The sequence below is a fragment of the Hypanus sabinus genome, chromosome 8 (assembly GCF_030144855.1).
Source record: "Hypanus sabinus isolate sHypSab1 chromosome 8, sHypSab1.hap1, whole genome shotgun sequence".
Classification (NCBI taxonomy): Eukaryota; Metazoa; Chordata; class Chondrichthyes; order Myliobatiformes; family Dasyatidae; genus Hypanus; species Hypanus sabinus.
In genome coordinates this window covers 149,946,866-149,954,929 of record NC_082713.1, presented here as the reverse complement: position 1 = coordinate 149,954,929, position 8,064 = coordinate 149,946,866, and the positions used below count along the sequence as shown (strand labels likewise).

General features: G+C 41.8%; 1 long non-coding RNA gene across 1 annotated transcript in view; it reads right to left on the bottom strand.

Moving 5' to 3' along the window:
- Positions 1–2,963: 2,963 nt before the first annotated feature.
- Positions 2,964–8,064, bottom strand: part of LOC132398590 (uncharacterized) — a 52,554-nt gene continuing 47,453 nt past the window's right edge. Inside the window, exon 4 of the long non-coding RNA XR_009513706.1 lies at positions 2,964–3,497. This is a non-coding gene — a long non-coding RNA (uncharacterized LOC132398590). The remainder of the gene's footprint in view (positions 3,498–8,064) is intronic.

Here is an 8,064-nt window from a genome sequence, read left to right as displayed (position 1 = left end):
ACAACATACAGACGGCACCTGAATTGAACTCTGAACTCTGACACCCTAAGCTGTAATAGCATCACTCTAAGATATGATGTAATACTGAGATAGATTTCTGACAGTTCCTGTCAATAGCATTACATCAGATATTGAAGAAAAGCAACAAAAAAGGGAATTGATGCAAAGAACGGCAAATTTCAAATGACTAATATGAAGAGAACTGAGTCACTGTGGTACAACATGTACACTGAAGCTTGCATGTAATGATTTGAATTATGGATTAGAAGTCATGTAATAACTAATGGGTTAGAAAAAAGGAATTGCCTTTGTTTCATGAACATTGCTGAAGAGTGAGAGACATTATGCTCAAATTGAAAAAGGAACACATGGAATTGTCTTTCAAGTAAAGAGAAAGTACATTTGTCACTGTGCATATCGTTGGTCAAAAATCACAAGCCTCAATTAGTAGTATTTGTACCTGAATCATATTACCAATTATATGACTTATTTCCTTATTTCAGTCTAATGATGTGGTCAAGCCTAAAAAATTAAAACAAATTACTATATACTATCATCAAAGTTACCACTTGCAAATTCAGATATGTAGGGTGAAAGTATAACATGCAGGTAACACTGTGGTTCTGTCGGCTGTGTAAGTCTAGGGAAGACACGCCAAACGTGTGGGATTGAAATGCAAGCTCCCCAAATCCCCCTGTTTGTGTGAATGCTGTGTGATTTGTTACCGTTACAAATCAGTACCATGAAATAACAAACAGTATACTGCATACAATTAAAACATTTAGCTTTATAATTCAAATGATTTTCAAGTTACAGCAATGAGGATATCCAGAAGATACAAAAAGGTATCACTCTCAAATGGAAAAAGAGACAAATTTAAACAGATGGCCAGAATTAGCAAAATATCCAGATGAAGGCATAACTCTGTACTACAAATGAAGATGAGTTGGCAATGGATAGAAGTTGTGTTATATGGGGAACAGAATTGTCATACCAAAATTTACTGAGAAGATAAATTATAGGACTCTACACTGAAAATTCTGGTATCGTCACCATAAAGGCAGTACAAAAAGTTTTGTTTGTTTTCCAAGATTAAATAAAGAGCCAGTAAGCAGGAGTACGCCTTGTCAAGGAGGCACAGCCAATCCGGGGAAATAGCCAACAAGACTCTTCAAAAGAGTACGTGTTGATTACTATGAGATAACAATTTATTCTGATGGATCAAGTTGTTATCTCCAGGGCTGCCACAAGACACACAATTAGAAATGAATTTTCTGATGCAATGGTTTACCAGAGCAACCATTCTAAGATGACAGTCATCAGTATTGTTTATTTCTATATGAGCCCTTTAGGAAACAAAATGTTCCAACACACTCACATGTTTCAATGCATTACATGTGTAATGAAAAATTATAATTGTCATACTTGTCAATTTTAAATGGGGATTTTTGAATAAGCCCTGAAGAAACAAATATTATAAGTTTAATAGTGAGATGTTACTTAGCAAGCTACAGTGTATCCATCTTCCACAAGTATTCTGGAAGATAATCAAGTAGAGTGGGGGTTCCTAACCTTTCTTACGCCATGGATCAATACCATGAAGCAAGGGGTCCATGGACCCAGATTGGGAAGCCCTGAAGGAGATACTTTGGAAGAAAAGCCAGAAGGTTCCATTGAACAGAGTCAAGAAATAGGATAATCCTTAAGAAGTGGATACAACACTAATGAGAGTAGTTTTGAAAAGCTAAGAGAGGCACAGGACACTTACAAATCTGTAGATAACCTGAATATATCAATCATAGCTTATTTTCAAAGAGAAAAAAGAACATTACAGTGTGACGTATCTATATAACACATGGACATAGTGATGCATCACCAGCACCAGCCAACCCATCATCAAGGACATTTCTACAGAAAGGTGAGGGGAAACGGACAGCAGTATCCTGCTCGTGGTCTGTTTGTCCCACTCCCATTAGGGAAGAGGCTATGCAGATTTCACACCAGGACCACCAGGACTACCAGACTCAAAAGCAGTTACTTCTCTCAGGCCATCAGGCTGATCGACACCTTCACCCATTAAACACCTCACCATACCCTCACCACCACCGCATTATCATTTATTGTCAGAGTCATCTCATGTACAGATTCTCCTGTACATAGAATCACTTTATGTACATACAATCAGTCTGTATATCTAAGCTATATTTATTATGCTTTTTTGTTGTGTTCTTCATGCCTACTGTGTTTTTCTTGTTACATCATATCCAGACTAACAATCATTTCAAACACTTTACACTTGTTTACTGAGGAATAACAATAAACAATCTTGAATCTTAAACTATTTGCATAAATTATAGAGACCTTCTGCGTCTCTTTGTTCTTCTCGATTTATTCTCTATTGCTCAGCCTCAAAATAAGGAATATTAGAACATGGACAAATATGACAATTATAATTTTTCATTACACATCAAGTGAAGCTCCATACTGGACTGGAGACAAACCTACAATCTGCGGTCACCCTGGAACAAAGGGAAAAAATGCTTTCGGCAATGAATATTGGATCGGTGGACTGTTTAATAGACATTTATATTTTTAAATCAAAAGACCATAAGACATTGAAGCAGAATTAGGGCATATGGCCCATAAAATCTGTTTCACCATTCCATCATGGCTGATTTATTATCCCTCTCAACCCCATTCAATATTCAATAGCTTCATTTAATATCAGAAATTGTATACAATATAAAACCTGAAGCTCTTATTCTCTGCAAATATCCTCAAAACAGAAGAAAATCCCCCAAAGAATGAATGACAGAAAAAAATATAAGAACCCCAAAGCCACCTGCCCCCTCCCACACATGAGCAGCAGCAAACAGAACCAACCCTCCCCTCCCTCAGCCCCACTTATTCTAGCACAAAGCATCAACATTCCGACAACCCACCATCTAAACAACCGCAAAGCTCCTAAAGATTAGATAGAGCTCTTATAGATAGCGGGGTCAAGGGATATGGGAGAGGGCAGGAACGGGATACTAATTGTCTATGATCAGCCATGATCACAGTGAATGGCCGTGCTGGCTAGAAGGGCCAAATGGCCTACTCCTGCACCTATTGTCTATTATCATGGTTTACAATACATCAAGAACTAACTGTTCACTCCAACATTCAACAGGCTCGCTCCACAGATATCACTCCTTCCACTGTGACAGAGGAGAAAACAGTCGCTATTTTGATATTACAGTCAGTCTGAACCATTGCTTGCTTCGTGTTCTCCAACTCAAGATTCGGCTTACCGAGTGCAGAGCTCTCCAACAGCCACTCTTGCTGTCTTCGAGGTTCCAGCTCCCGTTGTGCTTCAGTACGCGACGCCACCGAGAACTTGTCTCTGTAGAGCCCTGCGGGCCCTAAAGGCACCTGGTTATGTCGAAACGCAGCCGATCAGCGAGCTCTGAGAACGGCAACACACCGTCATGCTGAACCTCAGTCTTTGAGTGCTGCTGTAAATCAAAGAATAGGAAGAATTTAACTGTTTGGCTGATGAGCTGAGAGAAGTCATCCTCTGGCACCACCTTTAGCTCCGCCTTCCCCCCATTGTGACTGACTGGTGTCATCAATATCTCTGTGGTAGCCTGGAATGGCCAGAAGTTGAGGACTGTAGTGAACTTGCTTGCAGTGCTACGTTAGTGCTGGCAATTGGTTTATTGGGGAAGATGGCAGAATCCTGTGACAGCTTGCGTAATACATTTCTTCTTAACACACTGGTTCTCAGAGCTCTGTAAGTACTTTTGGAAACATGGAGGACTTCAGCACCAACACTGAAGTAGGTATGCTTTCTTCTGAAACTGTGGAAGTGTCTTCCATTATAATGAGGGTAAAATGACAAATGCCTCTAAGAATTTGGGAAAAATTCTATGAAAGCTCTCAAAAATACAAAATGAAAGTTTTGTTTGGTTCACTATAAAAAATAAATGGGCCCTGAATCACCTTGAGACCTAGGGAGTAATCAGTGTGAATGAGAACAGACGAGACAGGATTCTGCCTTGAAAAAAATTAAAATGGTGTGATAGCTTAATTTATTCAGCTTATTGGGTTTCAGTGTTTCAAATAAATTGGTCATGTTGCAGTTTTAGCCTGCCAATATCTTCCAGTCTCAAACCGTTGCTTCAGGTATGAATGGCTATTTATACTGGTTTCGTTATCAAAGTAGTATGCAAAACTGGTTCAAAGGTCTGAGGGAAAATATCCCTGTTGGTGAGGAATGAGATTCAGTCCTTTGCAAGGGGGGACATAGGATCAGGAGAAGTAGAGTCTATGTGGATAGAACTGAGGAACAGTAAGGGCAAAAAGACCCTAATGGGTGTTGTCTACAGGCCACCAAACAGTAACATGAATATTGGGTGCAAGTTGAATAGGGAGTTAACATTGGCATGTGGCAAAGGTAATGTCACAGTAGTTATGGGGGATTTCAACATGCAGGTGAACTGGGAGAATCAGGTTGGTGCTGGACCCCAGGATAGGGAGTTTGTAGAGTGCCTACGGGATGCATTCTTGAAACAGCTTGTACGAGAGCCGACCAGGGACAAGGCTATTCTGGATTTAGTCTTGTGTAATGAACAGGATTTGATAAGCGATCTTGAAGGAAAGGAGCCATTAGGAGGTAGTGACCATAATATGATAAGTTTTTATCTGCAATTTGAGAAGGATAAGGGCAGCTCGGAGGTGTCAGTGTTGAAGTTGAACAGGGGAGACTATGGAGCCATGAGGGAGGAGCTGGCCAAAGTTAACTAGACAGATATCCTAGCAGAAAAGACAGTGGAACAGCAATGGCAGGTATTCTTGGGAATAATGCACAAGGTGCAAAATCAGTTCATCCCCCGGAGAAGGAAGGATTCAAAGGGGGGAAGGGGGCCACAGTGGTGACAAGGGAAGTCAGAGATTGCATAGCATTAAAAAAAAGGAAGTATGACAGAGCTAAGGTGAGTGGGAGGACAGATGACTGGGAAATTTCTAAGGAACAACAGAACTTAACTAAAAAGGCAATATGGAGAGAAAAAAATGAGGTACGAACGCAAGCTAGCCAGGAATATAAAGGAGGATAGCAAAAGCTTTTTTAGGTATTTGAAGAGAAAGAAGATAGTTAAGAACAATGTTGGGCCCTTGAAGAATGAATTGGGTGAAATTGTTATGGGAAACAGAGAAATGGCAGAAGAATTTAATAAGTACTTTAGATCTGTCTTCACTAGGGAAGACACAAGCAATCTCCCAGATGTATGGATGGGCCAAGGACAAAGGGTAACAGAGGAAATGAAACAGATTGACATTAGGAAGGAAAAGGTGATGAGTAGACTGATGGGACTGAAGGCTGACAAATCCCCAGGTCCAGATGGTCTGCATCCTAGGGTACTAAAGGAGGTGGCCCTGGAAATTGTGGATGCATTGGTAATCATTTTCCAATATTCCTTAGATTCAGGATCAGTTCCTGAGGATTGGAGAATGGCTAATGTTATCCCACTTTTTAAGAAAGGAGGGAGGGAGAAAACAGAACTATCGTCCTGTCAGCCTAACATCAGTAGTGGGGAAGATGCTAGAGTCCATTATTAAAGATGAAATAGTGGCATATCTAGATAGCAGTGATAGGATTGGGCCGAGCCAGCATGGATTTACCAAGGGCAAATCATGCTTGACTAATCTATTGGAGTTTTTCGAGGATGTAACCAGGAAGTTAGACAAGGGAGATCCAGTGGATGTAGTGTACCTCGATTTTCAGAAGGCATTTGATAAGGTCCCACATAGGAGATTGGTGGGTAAAATCAGAGCTCATGGCATTGGGGGGAAGACATTGACATGAATAGAAAACTGGTTGGCAGATAGAAAGCAAAGGGTAACGGTGAATGGGTGTTTCTCAGAATGGCAGGTGGTGACTAGTGGGGTGCCACAGGGTGCGGTATTGGGACCACAGCTGTTTACAATTTACTTCAACAATTTAGATGAAGGCATTGAGAATAACATCAGCAAGTTTGCTGATGATACTAAGCTGGGTGGCAGTGTGACGTGATGAGGATGTTAGGAGAATTCAGGGTGACTTGGATAGGCTGGGTGAGTGGGCAGATACTTGGCAGATGACGTTTAATGTGAATAAGTGTGAGGTTATCCACTTTGGGAGTAAGAACAGGAAGGCAGATTATTATCTGAACGGTGTAGAGATAGGTAAGGGAGAAATACAAAGAGATCTAGGAGGACTTGTTCATCAGTCACTGAAGGTGAATGAGCAAGTGCAGCAGGCAGTGAAGACGGCTAATGGAATGGGCCTTTATTACAAAGGGAATTGAGCACAAGAGCAAGGAAATTCTTTTGCATTTGTACAGGGCCCTGGTGAGACCACACCTGGAGTATTGTGTGCAGTTTTGGTCTCCAGTGTTAAGGAAGGACATCCTGGCTATAGAGGAAGTGCAGCGTAGATTCACGAGGTTAATTCCTGGGATGTCCGAACTGTCTTACGCAGAGAGGTTAGAGAGACTGGGCTTGTACACGCTGGAATTAAGGAGATTGAGAGGGGATCTGATTGCAACATTTGAGATTATTAAGGGATTGGACAAGATAGAGGCAGGAAATATGTTCCAGATGCTGGGAGAGTCAGTACCAGAGGGCATGGTTTGAGAATAAGGGGTAGGTCATTTAGGACAGAGTTAAGGAAAAACTTCTTCTCCCAGAGAGTTGTGGGGGTCTAGAATGCACGGCCTCGGAAGGTAGTGGAGGCCAATTCTCTGGATGCTTTCAAGAAGGAGCTAGATAAGTATCTTATGGATAGGGGAATCAAGGGATATGGGGACAAGGCAGGAACTGGGTATTGATAGTAGTTGATCAACCATGGTCTCAAAATGGCAGTGCAGGCTTGAAGGGCCGAATGGTCTACTTCTGCACCTATTGTCTATTGTCTATTATCATTATCCAAATCAAAGGAGCAGATATTAGGAGGAACCACAAGCTTTGTCCTATATTGGGTATTAAGGAGGATCTCAAGGAAAGCAAAGAGCCAATATACTCCGAGAGATAAGTATTATTCAGGATTCCGGGGATGAAGGAACTGGTTTACATATTTGGAACTGGAATCGGTTTATTATTGTCAGATGTGCTGAGGTACAGTGAAAAGCTTGTCTTCCATACTGTTCCTATACTATAGATCAATTTATTACATAATACATTGAGGTACTATGGTAAAACATTAAGAGAGTGCAAAATAAAGAGAAGCAGCTACAGGGAGAATACTTGCATTGTACTTCATTAATAAGACCATGAAACATAGAAGCAGAACTTGGTCATTTGGTCTATTTGGCTGATTTGTTTTTTTCCTCTCAATTGCATTCACCTGCCTTCTTGCCATAACCTTTTCATTAAGTGCCTATCAACCTCGGCTTTAAGTGTACTCAGTGACTTGGCCTCCACAACTGTCAGTAGCAAAGAATACCGGAGAATCAGGATATAGAAATTCCTTCTCACCTCTGTTCTAAAGGGATGTCCTTCTATTCTGAGGCCTAAATGAGGCCCGACGCAGATTGGGGGACCGCTTCGTTGAGCACCTACACTCCGTCCGCCACAACAGACAGGATCTCCCAGTTGCCACTCATTTCAACTCTGCTTCACATTCCCATTCGGATATGTCCATACATGGCCTCCTCTATTGCAATGATGAGGCCAAACTCAGGTTGGAGGAGAAACACCTCATATACCGACTGGGTAGCCTCCAGCCCCTTGGTATGAACATCAAATTCTCCAGCTTCTGGTAATTCCCTCCCTCTCCCTTCCCCCATCCCATTTTCACTCTGCCTCCTCTTCCAGCTGCCTATCACCTCTCTCATGATTCTGCCTTCCTCTACTACCCATAGTGCTTTTCCCTTTCATTCCTTCTTCACCTCTCTGGCCAATCCCCTCACTGTTTCCCCTCCCCCACCCCTTGATCTTTCCTCTGATTGGTTTTTCACCTGGCACCTTCCACCCTCCCCCGACCTTCTTTATATGGCCCCTGCCCCCTCCTTCTTCAGTCCTGACAAAGGGTCTCAGACCGAA